The following is a 591-nucleotide window of genomic DNA, read 5'->3' as shown; positions in this document are numbered from 1 at the left end:
CCCCCCCCACAGGGCAAAACGCAGCCTTTTGTCACCTTCAATTATTACTCTAATTGTTAAAGAAAAGTAAACCAAGATTGCGCAGGTAGGAAAAACCTCTGCGTTAAAGCAGATTTATGTGGAAATCACAGTCCATCGATATGTTCAATCAAATCTAAAAATCCCGGAGATTTTTTTTCGTTAAATCTAAAACCGAGCGCATCCTATAATCCCCATTTGATTCGCGTTTGGGATGGAGGTTAATGTGCTGATTACTAATCACTTTCTCATTTTAGGCATTGAAGCTCCGGGGAAAAAACTGATGGAAAAAAAATCGATTTCGTTCCATGTAACATTAAAAAAAATGAAATCGAGCGAGTTGGACTCTGGCCCCGGCTCCTCCCGGGGCGAGGGAGTGGGGGGCGCTTCGAATTTGGGGGGGTTGAATGGGACACAAGAAAGAGCAGATTTTCACCCGCTTCTGGGGGAAGAACCGGGCTGCCAAGCTCCAGTTTCGATAGCCGCAGAAACTCCTCGCCCGGACACTGGGCTCCGGTCCCAGCGCAGGGCGGCAGTGCTGGGCAGGGTGCGGGGGAGGCGCGGCCTGTGGCA

At 49.6% G+C, this 591-nt stretch overlaps 1 long non-coding RNA gene across 1 annotated transcript in view; it reads left to right on the top strand.

The window, feature by feature from the left end:
* The window catches only part of LOC112549803, a 4312-nt gene extending 3989 nt beyond the window's left edge, over positions 1 to 323 (top strand). Inside the window, exon 3 of the long non-coding RNA XR_003093331.1 lies at positions 276 to 323. This is a non-coding gene — a long non-coding RNA (uncharacterized LOC112549803). The remainder of the gene's footprint in view (positions 1 to 275) is intronic.
* Positions 324 to 591: the final 268 nt, after the last annotated feature.

This window comes from Alligator sinensis, unplaced genomic scaffold (genome assembly GCF_000455745.1).
Source record: "Alligator sinensis unplaced genomic scaffold, ASM45574v1 scaffold321_1, whole genome shotgun sequence".
Classification (NCBI taxonomy): Eukaryota; Metazoa; Chordata; order Crocodylia; family Alligatoridae; genus Alligator; species Alligator sinensis.
The sequence above is the reverse complement of the archived record's forward strand: the minus strand, read 5'-3'. Positions and strand labels throughout refer to the sequence as shown.